The sequence below is a fragment of the Columba livia genome, chromosome Z, assembly GCF_036013475.1.
Source record: "Columba livia isolate bColLiv1 breed racing homer chromosome Z, bColLiv1.pat.W.v2, whole genome shotgun sequence".
Lineage (NCBI taxonomy): Eukaryota > Metazoa > Chordata > Aves > Columbiformes > Columbidae > Columba > Columba livia.
The window spans coordinates 83120536-83139399 of NC_088642.1; the positions used below are offsets into that span (position 1 = coordinate 83120536).

The 18864-nt window shown below is 34.8% G+C and overlaps 1 protein-coding gene across 2 annotated transcripts in view; it reads right to left on the minus strand.

Annotated features, from left to right (window-relative positions):
• The window catches only part of KIAA0825 (KIAA0825 ortholog), a 244823-nt gene that overhangs the window by 96203 nt on the left and 129756 nt on the right, over positions 1 to 18864 (minus strand). Inside the window, exon 21 of one of the 2 annotated variants that reach the window (XR_010469181.1) lies at positions 18008 to 18180. The exons of the other annotated variant lie outside the window; for it this stretch is intronic. The gene's annotated coding sequence lies outside the window, so the exon portion shown is untranslated. The remainder of the gene's footprint in view (positions 1 to 18007; positions 18181 to 18864) is intronic. 2 annotated transcript variants of the gene reach the window in all.

Sequence of the window (18864 nt, forward strand, 5' to 3'; positions counted from 1 at the left end):
TATTTCATTGCATGATACTTTCAGTTCAGTGCAATTATACCTTCCTTAAACTTATATAAAACTTACTTTACATTTTTAAGATAACCTTCTTAATTTTTGTAGGGTAAAAAATTGGTCTAAGCCAAGCAAATAGCTAGAAAGATTTATTTTTAAACCCTGAAATAAGGTTGAGATCCCCAATTCAGCAATGCATTTTGTCCATGTGATTAAATGCACTAAAGTTACGTGCCTGAACTTTAATCTAGAAAATGCATTAACTTGATATCAATGTAACTAAACAAATGTTTTAGGTTAAACATCTGCTTAACAGCTTTTTGAAGCTGTTGTCTTAGCAAAGTCCTCAGTACAGGGGTAACCAAGTTTTTCCTTAATATTTCTTAAACTTTTATCTATTTTATAATGTGAATTCCTATAAACTGCAATGTAACACTTTAAAATCTTAGTCTATAAACAGGTCAAGATCCACACAGTATTCTTAAAATGCACTGTATTACAAATATATGTTTTTTTATCTTTACATCAAACATTTACTTTCTTGAAAGTATTTAAAGCCAATGGGAATTTTCAGTCGGGCAGACTATGCAACAACCTCTATAGTGCATAGGCACACTTTACACTCCAGCTGTAGCAGTGAAATTACTGAAACTGTAATTCTCTTAATATTTAAATAATATATTAAAATTTAATTTTCAGCACCTGGAAGAATCTGTTTGTGTGCCAGCAAATGAGGTAGTTGGGCCTGGAGCTCCTATACATATGGGACTCAAAAACAACCTATCACAAATAATTACTAAGCTAGAGCAGCTGTACTCACCACACTAGTCATTTAAAATCAGGTCAAAGTTGCCTCAATTCTTTTTCCATTTTCAAGGTTTTCTGCAAATCGGTTCTACGTTCTTCATATTTTCCTTTTTTTTTTTTTTTTAAATGTTAAAATTATTTTTGTTGTTAATTATTACACGGGGAATATCGGTTTTAGTTTTCTTGATATTCCAGATATTAAGTAATGTAGATTTTATGAGAAACTGCAAAAACATGCCATGTTTGTTTTCCAGTTCATCTTTCAAAATGTTAATAGGACTATAAGTAAATATTGCAAAATGAAAATGCATTTAGTGATAGAGCACGTACAGCCATTACATACATATATACATGGCACTACAGCACGATTCACCATGCACACAAAGAAACTATAGATATATGCATCTTTTTTAAGGACAAAATACGTCATCTGGCTAACAAAAATGATTACTTGTATTGTTGGGATTCATTTATGTTGGCACTTTTCAGGTGGAAAGTAAGTATTTATTTTAAAAGCATTTTCCAAATTATGTGCTTTCAGGCACACTTTATTTTCAACTGATTTCAAGAAGTTGCTTTCTAGCAACCACTACCAACTTTATGATAATTTGTGAAGAAAAAAAAGAAAAAGCCCAAGTGCCATCTTCTTTTATCTATCTCATATCTTTTCAGAATTTATTTAGGATAATATAATCCAAGATCACATTTTTCACCACTCACATAGAATTCAGGTTTTCACTGAATCTAAAAATTTTAAAAAGTTCAAAAAGATTGAGCTAGTACTCTTTCTATTCATAATTTTAGAATATTCTAACCTGCATTCCTATGCATAACAATAAAAAGACCCATAATGAAAACCATATATTTTATAATGACATACATAGAAATAAAACACATTAAACTTCAGGGGGAGAGAACCAAGCATTTATACACTATTACCTTCAATCACTTGAATGCAAGTCATTCATACCACCACTATTGCTAACAAGGCATCCAATTTACTAAACAATGAATATTGAAATTACGTTTAAAAGGTACAAATGACTGTCCAAAGAATGACACTGAAAAATATTAAGTAACAGCTCTACCTCAAGATAAGCCTCACAATTAAAGAGTTTTAATGAAGAGAGCCTTCAAAGGCTAAATCAGGAGGCATTGATTAGATTGCCTCTAACTTTGTGTTTTGACACCTTCGTCTTTCATGGCATTATATTGTCTCTGAGCATCTTACAAAGGAAGCATTTTCCTAAGCCCACACATGAACAGGAGACAGCAGCGCTTATAAAAGAGACTGTCAAGGGTGTGAGCCAAAATGGGTCTCATTTGGATTTCAAGTGAAGAAAACTCCTAATGCATTTCATTACAATGTATGTGAACCTCTAAAAAGAACGATGGATTGGGATTCTCATCCCTATTAATTTATTGAAATGGATTCAGTTTTTTTCTTGTATATCAAGAGGGACCATGTGTTTCAAGCAAGGTAACAATATTATAGTACCAAATAACCAAATACGTTATGATGCAGTATACCCTTCTGCGAGATAAAGAGGATGCAATTTTCTTGATAATTGGGATTTGAGTTCAGAAATAAATCCTACAATAGCTTGGCAACAAATAAATATTCTTTGTTATTATCAGGTTTAAAGATATGATCAGGAAGCTATGCAACACAGGGATGGATGCGGTCTTTGTTACCACAGCAGGTTTCTACCACTTGAAATCCTGTGCCCCCCCCCAACCACACTGTCATTCAGGTATTGACTTTTTATTTCATTGAGGAATTGCGTCTATGATGTAATTAGGATAACACCTATATAAGACATATTTATTAAAAGATAGCACAACGGGATGGAAAAAAGTAAAAACATTTCAAAAAATTGTAATACATTGCAGCTCAACTTCGCTCCAGAAAGATGCCACAGCTACCATATCACCAATTAGCTTATTCATAGTAAAAAAGTTTATATAGATACTTATTTGTCTCCCGCCCTCCTTCAACTTTGATAATAAAAGTTATAATCTGCTATTCAAAAACTGTAAATCCTGATTTAACACAAAGAACAGAATACTAATTCCTTATCTACGCTAAATAATTTTGCTAATAGAACAGTATTAAAAATAAGACATATGTTCTCATTGTTTTTAACACCATTAACCTTTAGAAATGATTGATTGTGCTACACCAATAACATTCAGTGAGTTCAAAGCTCATCTATTTTTTATGGAAATCTTACAACCTGCTAGTTAAATTAAAGGTTAAATATACATAAAGTCTTAGAACAAAACACAAAGTATTCCATATGTATGTAGCTCATAAGCAGAGTACACACACGCATAAATCTATCTCCATTTAAAAACACATGACTAAAAAAACCCCTCAATTGTCATGTAAAGACTTCGAAGGTAGAGTTAAACAATTTGATATCTGTGCAATATCACACAACTAAGTCTATTAAGTTAGGAACTGCCTACTAACTCAACAACTCCACTGACATCACAATTATAAAAGACAAATGTCATTGAAATCATAATCAGAGATAAAGACGTGTTTGCTTCCACACATCAATTCTCAAAAAGCATTTTACTTGAAGTTAGAAGAAAGTCCAGGGCCTGTTTAACTTGTTTAATAATAATTATGCAAATATATATATGCATAACTAATTTATTTTTTTATATACAACATGGGGAAGCAGAAATGTGTGATAAGTATACATATACGCATTCAGTATAAATTCAATTAACATTTTAACATCTTCAATGTCTGAATAAACATAATTTATATATTTATATGCTGTGTGTGTTTATGTGGTGTGTACACATATACCCCAGCAACAGATAAATTAGCAAGAATCATACAAAACAAAACCAAATCTAATCTCAGCAATAAAGAGTGCACATTTCCACGTACAACACAAACACACACGGACACACATTTATTTTATTTTTTAAGAATAATCATAATTGAATTAGAATGATGTATGTTTCATATTTTATCTTGACAGCTTCTGTATACTCAGGCAGAGCCCATTAAATGCAAGCATACAGCAGGTTACTTGTTGAATAATGTATTTCAAGTACTTAAAATTACTAGGGATTTGACTAAGATCTGCACATGAATACATATTTTGGACTTAATTTTCTGCACTGGCATTTCTTCAGCTGAATATACTTTAAATTCTACAATGAACTCAGTTAATATTAGGCTTTTCCAGGACATAACAAAGGTAATAACACTATCTTTACAATATAAACTTTATGACATTATGAATAAAACTGACAAGTGTAAAATTTGATCCATAAACTAAGTGATATACTTATGTTAATTTACCTTTTAAAAGATATTATGTGTTGCTCAGTTTTTTTGACAGGGCTTCCATTCATCCTGACGACATGTTGAAAAACACTATATTTTCTCTCAATAAGGAAAATCACTTTATCCACTATCATTCTCATTCTGTCTCAATAAAAAATCAATCATCGAATACTTGTTTCCAAGTTCTACTTGTTAAACTGCCAATTTATGCACACTGTTCAACTCAGCTCAAATTCTTTCAAGACTACTTGTTATTCTTTTAAATGTGTTTTTAATAGTGTTCAACTTTTAAAGGAACGAGGAGAAAATAAAACTATATACATATTCTAGCAATTTTACATTTAGAAGCCTGTGATCTGATGACGTTCAGAACCCTCATTTTTATAAGAAAAAAAAAAAAACAAAATACAAAACTAAATCTTTTATGTGGTTTTCAAAGTAATAAAGGTCTGATTGATCCCACTGACTAAGGCAATTGCATCGGTTGTCTAAATGGTAGTAACGTCAATGTCAGATATGTGGTTATCTTTTCATCTTGGCCTATTCTCAAATGTAAAAATCAAATGTTTGAAGGACATTTCACTGACCTGTTATGGCCTCTGCAACTCTCAAACACAATACTACTATTCCTCATATAAGTGCCACATTTTGGATAAAAAACCACTTCATCAATGATGCCTTTGCGACATCTGGCGGTCCTTATTATACATAAACTTTAGGTTTGTTTCTTTGTTGGGCGCTTTCAGTTGTTGTTGGGTACATTCGGTATATTATTTTAATTCCATTTATGTATTTATTTGCAAACCTACCAGTACGTAAAACTTTAGTCCAAAAGGCTTTGATACCCCCTAGCGGGGGGACAAAAGCAATTTAGTCTGCAAAAAACAATGAGGTCTACCATGAATCCAGATGGAGCAAAAGGTCACAAATCTTGAGATGCAGTGACATCATGACAATAAGACACTTTTGAGACAGAAGCTGGCTCATTCTGAATACAAAAAGGACACAGATCAAATTCTCCCACGCATTTAAAACTATAGAGAAAAATAAGCATGCGAAGACCTCGATATAGATGCTTAAAAGAGGAGAGTTAAAGCATACCTTTAGTTTCCACAATTATAAGACGCCACTGAGAACTTGACAAGCCTGCTTCAGAAGATATAAAAGCTTTATTTTTATGTTATTATCGGATGCTGAGAAAATGCCATTAAAGAAAAAAACCCACTCAGTTCACAGGGTGTGCACTCGCTATAACACCCCAGCTCTTTTAAAATTAATTCAGTTATACCAAAGCTTGGTCTGCATGTGTCAGTCTTATTATTTATCATTTCAATAAACTATGAGAAAAGTATTTTAAGCAACAGAAGAATTATCTTCCTTTCTCCATCCCTCTTCCTAACATACTTCAGTGCAGTAGGGAAAACCCATTCTGATTTCTTTATTACATTAACCACAGGAATATTTGACATCAACTTTGTGAAACCATGACTTTGCTAATTCTTAGCCCAGCAGGAGAAACTAATATGTTGTCAAAACTCTATTTTTCACTTGTTCTAACAATTAGCATTCCAAAACAATAGATGATAAAATAACCAAAAGATTAAATGTATATTAGTAAATGTTTTTTCTTTAACAAAAAAAGACACAAAAAAGTCAACAGAATATTTTCTTACGATTAAAATAAAGGACTTCAGAATCTATTCCACGAGAAATGCAGTGTCACTTCTTTAAATTCTGTTTTGCTGCCTCACAGTAAATATTCACTTAAATACTTTACTGTTCGGAAACTACTAACACAGTATCTTGTACGGACATAGGTTTGTCCCCCTATGAACAGATACGTAGTGTGCGTTGCGGACTTTCAAGAATGGGTTCTAACAAATGATAACTGAAATAAAATTGAAACTGCTCTTGGGACTGACTAGATTCAATGGATAGTGTAATCATATTGTTTACTGTTGTCTCATTTTACAGAACAAAACAGTACAGCACCCTCAGAATACCTAGTAGGCCCCCATAAAAGCTATCATTCAACTAATTTCAATTAAAATTTCTGTAGGTCGAATTTTCAGTGTACGTATATTGACAAGACACAGACCACATACTGTGGGGCACGCAAGAGTGGTTTGCGGACCACAGATACACAACCACAAGATAAACAGATGGCCAAAGAAACACTTCTAATTCCAAGCAGTCTCCTTCTCAAGCCCCAGAACTGCAGACGTGCAATCCAGTTGAATTTGGTTTATTGTACTGAAGTCACAGAGACAACTCACTAGATTAAGGATATGAATAAGCTGTTTCAGGATTATGTTTTAGTATGGAATAAAAAGATTAATCACTTATTAATCCCCAGGTAGGAAAATTCTGCATGTGACAGCAAGGACGGACTAAAACAAGAAAACTAAATTTTACAAAGTTAAGAAAACACAGTAGAAAATGTAATGAAAACGCCATCGGGAAACAAAGAGTTCTCTCCTAATCACTGTAAACCAGACTGTTAACACAAAAGAAGAAAAATACATTTAGGATTGATAGGAGCTGTAGAGTCAGCAATGTAAAATTCTGGAGTAATATAAACCGAAAAACAAAGCAGCCATAGGTCCATATTCAACAAACTTCTATACATATTCAAAGAAGAAAAATAGAGAACTTCCATCTCTCCCCCTCCCCTGATATAAAATATATATGACAGAATCATTATGGAATGGTTCATATTTTTGGGAGATGGAACACTCATCTACAAACTACAGAGAACAGACTGATCAAATAAAAAATATGAACTTACAGTGACAAGTCTAACAAACTTCACAAATGGAAAACCATTCTAATTAAAACTATATGGACAGACCTCTAGAACACACGTTTCTAGAGCTATCGTACCAAATCCAGATTTATCAAGAAGGATACTGATTACTCAAAAGATTCAGACCAAGACGACAAGGTCAATTAGTATCCTAGTTAGAATTATTTTAGGTATTTTCATATAAAATAAACCAATAATATACTGGTAAATAGTTTGGAAATACAATTTCGACACTTGCAGGGATTATTTTGTGGAAGAATGTGTTGCACAGCAAAAAAAGATAAAAGAAAAATTGTTGTTAGTATAATCTAATTTAACAGAAGAAGCTGAAATAAAAATTAAAGCAGTTGAGAACTCAGCAATAGGGGATTGTGCTATAATGCAATTCTATATTCTGCAGTCAGAAAAGATACATCACTCTTAATTTCAGCAGATAATACATATTAGGGACTATCAAAAGACTGAAGGTCAGAAGATCTTAAACTGAAAACCTAAAAACGTAGCAATTTGGCAAGGCTAGAGGGAACACACTTGAGTTCCTGAGAACTGTAAGAAGAAAATAATTGTTAGAGATACGAAGAGTAATAAGATCGATTTATTTTGCAATAAGAAATGGAGGGAGTTTGGGGTTTTTTTGTTTGTTTTGTTAACTACAGGTGGAAAAAAAACATTTGCAAAAACAAATAAATTGATGGAAGAATTAGAAGATCATGTTATAAAGAGCATAGTTTCTGTAGAGGAAACTCAACCCTCGCTGATCTGGGCATAAATCAAGTAAATAACAAATTGACATTCATACTTCTAAAAGCATCAGAGTAACTTCCTTACATTTCTGTAAAATAAACCAAAGCATGGTCTTAAGACCTCAGAATATGTTAATTTTCTACTAGAAGTGTTTACCAATTATGAAGACACTATGAAAACTATGACAGCTTCATCACACCAACCTTGTTCTAGGCTCACTACATTTCCTGGTGGAAAGGCACTAGAGAAGCAGCACCCTTTGCCAGCTGACTATCAGAAATTTATTTCCTGAAGGTGGATGACTCAAGAGCAGTTGGTATCAAACCATTTTGTTTTGGGCATGATATTGGAGACTGGCATTTGAGCATAACTTCAAAATTTCTGAATGTCATAGATCACCTTGATCTATGACAATTCTGGGTTGAAGTTTAGATTGACGAAGGTCAATTACCTCTTTATGACACACAGAGAACAAGTGTCCAGAGAGCTGCTGCTGTATCTCTCACCTACATTCAGTCCTTAAGACATTGTTACGCTGTTGGCCAACATCGGCAAAAGCGAATAGAACTGTTCTCTGTAAGTCTACTACATCCAATTTTGAGAGTGTGTTTAATTTTCAGTGTCTGATAGTAATGGTAATTACTCCTCTTTTTTCTGAAGAGGTCTAACATTTGGAATTCCATAAAATGTGATTCCGTAATTGCTGATCTTCAGGGCTCATGTGGAATTTCTTAGGCAGGTATTAGAAAGACGAGAGGCAGATATTGGCTGACATCACTGACTATTCAATTTGAAAGACATATGATCATGTGACTTTTGCTTGTCTTTGCTTAATACAGGTTGATGCTTCAACTGTTGTTGAGTTGGGGCTGGATCTAAAAAAATGAGCCTGGCCTTAGCCTGAGTCATAGGTATGATTTATTCTGAACAGGGAGCTTCTGCTGGTTTCTCTGAGACCACATTTGGGGGCTGTAGAAGGAGAGAGCTGGCAACACATTCCAGCTTGTGGCTATAATATAAAAAATCCTAGAAAAATGAAACTTGCAGCAAGCATCAATTCACTTAATAAATGGAATATATGCTTATCAGATGTTCTGTGGTCATCATGAAAGCCCCTTGGTCTCCAAATGAGTTTAAGGTGCTATGACCTAATGAAAGTAATAAATAACCAGTGCCTGGCCTGCTGGAGAACTTTCCTCTCTGAATTGCAGTTGTTTCAGTGCAGCAGACACATGCTGGAGAGGAATCTCTTCTCAAAAGAGAAAAATAAATTAAGGAACATCTACCAGATTAGATCAATTTCTGTACATGGGCACGCATGTACTCCGGCTTGCAAGGAGTCAACAACGCACCAAACATCTGCAATAAAGTTTCACTATATTAATGGAACGCCAGCTTGCATTTGAAACTGTGGCTTATTTATTTTCAAACAGAATGCCTGTAAGGTCACTGTTGCATGTTCCTATCCAAATTCATGTATTTACTATTCAAATACCACTTTTTTATTGCAAAAATTCTAAAAATAGTGTATCAAATTTCTTACGCAACAACCACTTTTCCACTGAGCTATGCAAGAGAACACCCAACTGTCTATGCATTCACTTTGAGTAAGTACATTAAATGCTATTTCTATAGCATGATCTGACAGTCACTCCTTATGAAACAATAAACGAGATGATGTTAAAAATATGAGAAATGAAAGATAAATTTACTTTTTAAGAGAACCTACTACTTAACATTTTTAAAGATTTCTTTTGTACTTGAAAGACAATAAGGAAGCCTTTGATTTTCTATATACCATTTACAGAGGTTTAACTATATATCACATAAATGCTTTCAGTTTTTATCCAAATGTGCTGTTAAATTACCCATGTAATTATCCCAAGAGAAATCATTATACTTTTTTTTATTGTTAATTTCATTAACACTTTAGCAGGAAGTTTGGTTGTGTTTAAATTCAGCTGTCATAGTCTTTATTAGTACAATTAAAGGGATGATTTCTGTATAGTTCTGGAGGATGTTTTTTTGTGGGAGTGTTTAATCACTGAGTTAAAGCAGCAACAGAAAGTTAATGGGAAAAAATACAGGCAATAATCTGTGATCAAACTGGAAATAAATACAATTTTCATCCCAATAGTAAAAGCTGTTTCAAAATACAATACCATTGAAGCGAAATTACAACAGTTCTTTCTAAAATGGGTGACATGACATGACAGCTGTATATATACTTTAACAAGCCCTCCAATAACAAGCAGTAGCACTACATTGAATAATCCAATAAAATCTGTTACAGATATATCTTAAAGACAAATATATTTAAGTATCTGCTTACAGGGCCTTGTAAAGGCAAAGAAGATATCACTTTTGATATACCACTATTATAATACCTTATTATTTCATCAATAAATGCAGCACCATTGCTTCCTTGCCTTTCACGTGCATTACAGTATTGCTGAGACACCAGGCATCATATTTACATACAGTTCCATTGATTTACATTGGATAAGACCAAAATAACTTTGCAACTGGCAATAATCCAGGCATGAAAAAAGTGAAGAATATGGATTACGAAGTAAAAGTTATTTCTAGACAGGAAGTTCAAAACTAAGACAAATGTGCTAAAGAGGGAAACTGAAGATCAGACTAATTTTATAAGGAAATTCCTCATCCCAAATGCAGGTGAGACACTGTTCTTATCTGCTTCAGAGTTTGAAGAAGAATTTTTATTATCATGAGCATCCATATTTGGAAAAATATGAGAATTAGGGAGACCAAGGAATTAGTACATACAATAATCCAAGCGAATTCATACTTATTGCTCTTTGACAAAGTAAAATTAATATTTATCTACAGCGAGCATGTGTATTTAAGGATAATCCAGGGGAAAAAAATATTACAGGTGAGGTATGAGTCCTATTACTAGACTCTGCTTTTCCACGGGATCCACGGAGTTTAAAGAAGAATAATGTGGGAAAACTGTATGGAGATTTCATTATTTGGCTTCTTATTATGGGTTTCTCCCATCATTGCAGGTAGAAAAGTCCAGTGCAGGTTGAACACACAATAAAACCTTCTAAATCATTTCACTTTAAACATGTTATGACTTTCTGTCTACATTGCAGCACTACAGCCTAAATGAATCTTTGTTCCAGGTAATTTTTGTACCAGAGGAAAGGACTGGAAAATCATGAAGAAAATGGCCAGTCATTTGTATGCAGAAAATACCTGCATTCATTTTTTTTTTCTGTTAAAGCTTTTGCACACAATTTATGTGTACAAAAATTTACATTAATAAAAATGTTTACACTTACAATTGCAATCAAAACTGCAAGTCCATTTAAATGAACTTGTTATTGTACTGAAGTGAGCAAAAGATTAAAACAGTATCAGCTTTCTCTTTTGTTTCCTACACTGTTTCCTTGGAAAACAAACAAATATCTTTGTTTACAAAAATAAAATAAATAATAAAAACATGCCAGGGCTGCGTTTTTCAGCTAAAATGGAAAGATGAAAGTTTAGGAATGTTTATAGACATGTCTAGTTTAACAGTTTCATGTGCTGGATGTGACTTTCACAGTCTGCTGGCAGCCTGCAGGAAAGCCATCACACCTGTGACTTGGTTGTTGATTAATGAGTCTTTCAATTCATCTGAAGAAGGGCCGTGGCCTTTCCAAGCTTCAGTGGTTTATTCGCCTTCAACTGTAGTCCTACCAAGGTATCTTCCATAAAGGAAACCACACCTGGTTAAGGCTAATGAAAACCTCAATATGTCATTTTCTAGACAAGTCAAAAAGCATGTAAAACTATTAAAAAGATGTATTCAAGCAACATGAATGCAGTTTTGTCATAACCTGTCAATCTACAGACTAACATAAAAAAGCTTTCTTCAATGACATCTTCCAGAGTCAACTATTAGAATAACAATTCTGAATTCCCTCCTCGCTACATGGTGCAGGATGCACAATGGTTTCCCACTTCGCAAAGACCAAATTTTGTTGTTACGTACCAGAAAAAAGTTCACAGGGGGAAGAAACAAAAACACGACAGACAAACAGTTTTTCGGGGCCAGAACCAGCATCAGGAACCCCTAAATCACAGTGTCTGTGCAGATTTTAAACTGACAGTCACATCCAACGTAAAGAGAAATCAAACCATTGTTCTCCATTGCCTTTGGAGGAAAACTATTGGTAAACCCCTTCCTAAGAAGACTGAAAGGTAATTCAAACTCGCTCAGCAATTAAGCACAACTAAAGCTGAGCCACCTCACCTTTGTTGCCACCTGGGACTGGGCACACAACAGTTCCCATAGACCACTTACTATATGGTAGCTCTGTGTCTTGAAATTTAGTCAAAAGAGCCAGGTTTTACTCTTGACTTGCTACAGACTAATTTTGCAGCCTAGAAGAAACCTTAAAGGTAACTTGCAGGACCAGATTTCCTATCTGGTTGTTGTTATGATTATGATTATGATTGTTGTTGTTGTTGTTGTTATCATCATTATCATTATCATGAAATATATAATATATATTATACTTATATATTTATATTTATACATAAATAATAAATATATAAGATCTAAGAGATATAATAATAAATAATAAACAAGATAAATATATATGAATGTAAATAATATAAAATATATATTCTTATATTAACATTATTATTATCATTATTATTATTGTTGTTGTTGTTGTTATTGTTATTATTATTACCTAACTTTGACAGTTATAATTCCCCATCTACCTTAGAGGGGATTTGCACGTCTAGACTCATTACAGCTTGGAAAGAAGTTGGGATTCCTTTATGGAAGTTGAATTACTTTGCATCATTAGCACTTCGCTGAAAATCCTCTATATAAAAGAAGCAGAAAGAAGAAAAAACGGGTTGGTGGGCAAAACAGACTTTTGGCTTGTTGGGTTGTGTCCTGCAGCCTCTTCCTTTGTAGGTGTAGCAAGAAAGCCCACGGGTGGATGAGTAGCTAAGCCAGTGTGTACAGTTAGTGTAGTCAGTACTCTCCAGGCATTAATACACATTTAGAGCTTCTGTACACACTTAGGATCACTATATATCTATTAAGAACGAAAACTTGGATCCAAAAGGTTCAGAAAAAGGAAGAAAAGAATGGATAAGAAGACAAACATGATTATCTCCACTTAAGATCCTTAGTGAGCAAGAGGATGAGAGACAGAGTTGAAAGGAAGGCAAATTTTCTGCAGATGAAAGGAAGCATCTATTTTTAAGGAGGCTCGACCAGGTCATGGGATGGCAATCACCAGGTTAATTAGACAGTGACATAAAATGTCCAAGTGTCACACTTCCAAAGAATGATTTGTGGTTGTAGTACATGAAAATATATCTTTATGAAGAAAATATACATATTTTTAAAGAAAACAGTGAAATGCGAATCCTAACAATAAATGCACATATGCATTATTAACACTAACATATTGCATTTACTTAGCATTTTTTCCATCAAAACATATCAAAGGACATAAAAATGTGGACAAACATGACCTAATTTTAAATGGAGAAACCAAGATACACTGAGACATTATTAGAAGAATGGGGTTTAGATCACAGGCCTATGCTCTAGCCAATAAGCTGTGCTTAATATACTTTTGAATGTAAAGCAGGTATTGTCAATACTGTTTGGTGGGGTGGTTTTTTACTTCTCTTCACTTTTTATAGAGGCCAGATTTGAGCAATGGAAACAGCACCAAATCAGAATGAAACCTTATTTAAGCAGATTTATGGTTTTTACTTAAAAGAGAGCTGATAAGCACATAGTTCCATACCCTATGTACGCACAGGACTCATCATAAAGGACTGCCAAGTACTAAAAAGGAGCTCATGAGGTTAACTGGGAGATGGCAGTCCCTTCCTTTTTAGCATCTTTCATTGGAGATTGCTGATGGAGAATATTGTTTTATTCATAGGATTCATGAACGTCTGCAGGACAGAGACACTGCTAACAAACAGAGAAGTCTAAAGCGTGCTGCACATGGGAGGTCTCACCTTTAGCCACACCGAATTCTATAATTCCCGCTACAACCGCACACGTACCGGTGGCCGGAGTGACACTGACACAGTGTGTAACACAGGGTCCCATCTTCCCTCTTGCTTACCAATGTACATTCTGCCACCAATGCTTTAAATCTGCCAGCCAGGGAGCTAAGCCTACTTCCGACAGACCCACTAAGGTCAGAGTACAGTTTCATTAGTTATGTCAGAAGAGGATAAGCAGATGGAGGATAATCCTTATGTTGACGGATGTGACATATACCTTGTTATTGACCATCTCATTTATGGAAAAGGGTCCTTGCTTATCCAGAAAGGTCAAAATCAGATTTTTCTCAAAATCCCAGTGGCTTTTTCTTTTTTTTTTTTTTGGTACATCCAGCAGTAGGGTCTAAACCTGACTCTGCGATCAATGAAGAGATGTGCAATAATGGATTAATACCTTTCACCTGCTTCTTTTGATACAGAAACAATGGAACACCATCTTTCACAGCCTCCCATGCATTTCAGAAAGCCTGTTCACACATGCATTACAAGGGCATCCATTATAATCTCACCAAGCAGGTGGTGATTACTGCAGTATTAATGGCATCCCAGTTCTTCACCAACACATCATTAATAGTTGACTTATAGCCATAACAATATGGATTTCCAATACCCAGCGATGTGGATACAAAAGGTCTAGGAGCATCTGCAGTTTGGAAGAAGGACTGAGTAACACATCCAAAAGTACACTAGACGTAACACTGGCATCCTCTGCCATGCAGATAAGCTCTTGTCTTGGCATCACGCCACTAACTGCTCTTACACTATTTGTTTCTTCTACGAAGAAAAATTGCCAGAGAACTTCCTACCTTTTCATACCCTGGGTATTTTTACTCATTTCTCAGATTTGGGCTTTTACAGAGTTGCATAGAAAGTCTTTTACAGACAACAAAGCGCATGCAGTTTGCTGACATTCTTTTCAATTTCAAAACTACATAATACATTTTTCCATGTGTTGATAAACTGGATTTTAAAAGAGCATTTTCTGGATATCTAGATAATCAACAACACAATGAATATAAACATTTTCTATAAATAGTTCACCATATGGCTACCATTCTCAACAGATGGTGTCTGTGTATCCACTAGAATATACAAGAGCTACGCAGATTTTGCCCTGCAATCATTTGACATTCTAAACAAGAATTTTTTACTTAATTTCAGTTTTATCCAGTTTAATCAAGGCAAAACGTATAATTTTATCACCTAGCTCTAGTACGGGGAACAAATGCCACAACTACACTAACAAATCTATTTGCAAAAGGCAAGTTGACAGTCTCCACACCCAACCCAAGTCAAAAGGATTTCAGAAGAGAAACACCAGGTGTAAAGAGTTCTTAATCTTAGGGTGGCACCCCCACCCAAGGACACCCTTTACTGGCCTCAAAGACAGTTTCACTTGCAATAGCCCCGTAGTTTATCAAACAGAAAACAGTCTGGACTATGCTATGAAAAATTCTGGAGTCCAAAGAACATGAGAGTCTGTGTATATTTTGCAGCAAGCGTTACTAGAAAGCCTACATATTTTACCCAGTTTTAGTAGAAAACAAACTTACTAATTTTTTATAGTTTCCTTAAAGCAAATATACAAGTAATTCCAAGTTTTCTGCTCATTTTGGAGAAGTTGCTGGGCAGTTGACATTATTTACCAAAGGAACACATGACTGGAAGTAAATAATTTGGTCTTTCCCGTTTCAACTAAAAACTACTTAAGCTCATATCACCGCACAAACACTTCCCAGAAAACTCTTCTCAAGCGACACTGGTTTATCTGATAAAAATCACCTTCTAATTTGCACCCTAGATGTTTTTAATGACATTTCTTATCCACTTGAACAAACACTGGTTTTCATTTGTGTAATTTTTCTAACTCGGTCCTGTTTCTCACCTGATGTATTTACGGTAAATCAACATACTCCTCTCTGTTATTAAGCTGATGTGTTTCCTTTTCTCAAGATCTTGTACCTGACTGTCATTGGCTTTGCTGAGCTTTTCTCTGTCTGTCCCTGTAGCTGCTCCTGCTCAGAAAAGCAAATCACTGCAATATTGGAGAATGGCTTCTTGTCTTGTTTCTTGTAATTATAGTGAGTGGAATGTAGTTATTCTCTATAGTAATGTACTTGATGCACCTGAAAGTCCTGTAGAACTGCAGGAGGAAGGTCACATCTCAGAACCAGCAAAATACTAATATCTTTTAACTATGTACAAGTTGCCAAAATAGTTCTTTGAAAATAAATGATCAGGAAGTATTTAGGTTACACATCCTTATAAAGGAGCGTACGTGAACAAGAAGGGCGATATAGGGCACTGTGCTTTGGGTTTGTGCCCCCGTGTTGACAACGCACCAGCTTTTTGGCTACAGCTGAGCGGGGTTTGCACAGCAACACGGCCTTTTCTTCTTCCCTGGGGGGGACACAGCTGGGACAGCTGGCACACAGTGACCAGAGGGACACTCCATGCCATACAAATGTTGCGCTCAGCAGTAAAAGCTATAGAAGGGAGAAAGAATGGGGGAATGTTTGAGGTTTATGAGCACAACAGTCATTAAATTTGAGATATATGTGAATTAAACAACAGCTATAAGCACATGGTCTTCTTGTCCTAACATATATGTCTATATATATGTCTCTAATATGTCTAATACATATTAGAGGTAGGGAATTCCCATTTGCTACAGAAAGATCTAAGGATGTGTAAATGTGTGCCAAGATTCAAAAAAGCAGCACCTATCAGTGTAAGTATTCAGGACATTATTTTAAACTTGGGTAAATCAAGTACTGTAAGTTAGCTGAATGTTAATGGGGTTGTTATTAAAAGACACTATTTCGAGTGTAATTGAAAATTATGTTTTAACTTTTACTCTTGCAGCTCAAACTATATGTAAAAAAAAAAATTAGAAAGGAAAGGAATCCATCTATATATCCCCTTTCTTCCTGTAAGGAAAACTTAACAGTTTCTAAAGATACGAAGCGTAAATAGGGATGAACATTACGTATTCTATGTTACTGCTTATTCCTCAGTTTTAATAGGCTTTTCCTGACAGCGTTGTATATTTGATAACCTTGAAATAAAATAATATCATCAACCATCCTCATCTTTCATTTGAAAAACATCATAAACACTTTCACTTTGAGGATCACAGGGATGCATGGATTACAGCAGCCAACACAACTGTTCATTCCCTTTTTAACCAGTCCTAAAAGCCTTTTACTTTCCCCTAACCACCAACCAATTAATTTGCCGACCACTTGCTGGCTCTGGGACAACGCTCCCTTAACCCCCTCCCACCTAACTCACTCACTAACTAGGTTAGGGGAGCATTTCCCTTGTAAATGAGTCCCTTAAGCATTATTACTTTTTCTCCACCAAAGAGAGCAGAGCATACTTATTTTACTTCATATGCAACAGACAATATTTCTCTTTAAATGTTAAAAAAAAAGAAAAAGACCCAAATATCACCGTGAACAGGTAAAAGTATTTTTATCTGCACAGAAGGAACTGATGAGGGAAGGATTCAGCATGTGTTAAAGAAGGGAATAATTAAAGTATTATATCACTCCACTTTACAAACTAAGGGTTCAAGTACTGTCCTTAGTTTTGATTAACTCACCTCAGGGGACAAATTGTAGGAAAAGAAATGGGTTCATCATCAAAACAATCACACACCCATTCAGCTTGATCCTTAACTCCTGAGCACAAGGTAAGGCTGAAATTTACGCAGTTTTTGGAAGGAGTGTGAAGAATCCCCTAAAGATCAGGCTCGCTGGAGTCACTGCAAAGGCCAGACAGAATTGCCCCAGCCAGCTGGAAAATGTGGTAAAACCTGTTTTAGCTATGCTAAAAATTAAGTCTTGTGAAGAGAAGCTACATTGGAGATGCTGGTCGCTACGGTGGGTATTAGATTAGCAGCTCTACCTAATGATCACAGTGGGTTTAAATGATCTGTTGGTCTGCAAAGCAGAGTGGTTTAAATAATAAATCCATGAGCTAATCATTAATGGCTTGCATAATGTCACTTCTAGATGAGAATTTCCATATCATGTAGAAGGGCAATGAATGGAGACATTTTCAAATGAGGAAGGATGACAACAATTACAGCACTTATTAAATAAAAAAAAAATAAAAACGCAACAATAGATGATATGACAAAGGCGTGAAATACAGCGAAGGGCAGAGAAGGCACATACATGACTTCTTTCTAAACTCTACAAAGAGATCAAAAGAAAAACGAAACGTGTTTCAAGATATCAGAGAAGATGAAATGTCCACAGAAAACGTACCCTCTGCAAATCACAGCAGTCCTCTCTGCTCCCTTCGGCTCATATTGATGACATCAACATGAAGGGAAGTTCAAGAACCAGCTTGAGTCTGAGACTTTCTATTAGAATATCTTTTAAAAGGGCAAACTGCTTCATTTTTAATGAAGGACAACTGTTAGCAATCAGCAGGAGAACTATCAAAGAAAAAATAATTAGTACTGAATTGTCTCTGCCATTTAACATAAAAATGACACTACTGGTACAGACCAAAAAGTCCATGCGGTTCCATGTTCTGTCTGGTAGTGGGTAACAGGGGACATCAAGAGCAGAACTGAATGGCACGTTTTCACCAGCACGATTTTTTGTGCAATTCCATCAGAATTTTGGAAAACAATAATTTAGGTGGGGAAAGAATTAATCACAGCAGAATTATGAAAGAAGGCTGGAAATAGACTGTACAAATATAAGATATATGAAATGAAGAATTAAATGTTTAACTGCCAGCGATCCATTGAGAAAACGGTGCAAAAAACGTACATTTTTGACATGCGAATTCACACACTTTTGAAAATGTCACTCTAGTTTCTAAATAGAAGAACACTGCAGTTTAAAAGATGAGTGATATGACCATATTAGATATCATCATGAGGATTCAGCATTAAGAAGAGAACGTTAAACTTCTTAGTTTACAACATGTAAGTTTTCCAGTTTTCACAAGGATATAAGTAGTAGATATTTTAGAAAAATACCCATTTTTTCCACCTAAAAGTTTCTGAATTTAACAAATTGCTATTTGTTCTGCATTAAATATATCTGCTTATGAATTAAGTACTTAAATTTTACAAGTGAAAAATTGTTACAATATTAAAATAACTTCC